Source organism: Plasmopara halstedii (assembly GCF_900000015.1).
Source record: "Plasmopara halstedii genome assembly, contig: Scaffold_437, whole genome shotgun sequence".
In the NCBI taxonomy this organism is placed as follows: Eukaryota; Oomycota; class Peronosporomycetes; order Peronosporales; family Peronosporaceae; genus Plasmopara; species Plasmopara halstedii.
In genome coordinates this window covers 195,233-195,918 of record NW_020187357.1, presented here as the reverse complement: position 1 = coordinate 195,918, position 686 = coordinate 195,233, and positions in this window count along the sequence as shown.

Below are 686 nucleotides of genomic sequence, written 5' to 3'. Positions count from 1 at the left end.
CGCGCTACAAGCGACTTCAGAGTGGCTTCCCTGGGAAAGCAGTGTGCTGCGTCTTGAATCAACCTCACTGGGTACTGCCTGGGCAGCGGGGTCCATTCACATGGTGTCAGCTTAGGTGGTCTCGGTCTGGAACGAAGTTTCGCTGCTGTCCGTGAATACTAACGGCATTAAGCGCAATGGTAGGAAGCTCATCGACAAGGTGATCTCCCAGTATCACATCGTCGGCGTCCAGGAAACCAAATTCCGCGACGTACACCATCTGTCCAAGTTTCAATTTCATCTATCTTCAATCTCCGAGCATCGCTTATTTGTCAGTGACCGCAACAGCTCCAGCCCTGTTCAAGTAGGGCCTCGGAGTGGCGGCGTCGCAACACTGTTGCATCCCGACCTACCGGGTGTCGAGTCAGCAGAAGAGGTCATGCGAGCTACTATTCCAGGGCGTTACCTTCTAGTCCGAATGGTAACCGAGGCTACAACTGTCTACATCCACAATATTTACGCTCCCGTGAATGCGTCGGAGCGTTCCCACTTTTACCGATCTCTACCTACCGAATTTGATCAAAATTCCCATCATTTGGTTCTCGGTGACCTTAATGTGGCGATCGATCCTATTCTAGACTCTCGTAGGGTGACCAGCGCGACCGATACATATCGGGGATATCTCCTTAGTTGGCTGTCAACGCTAT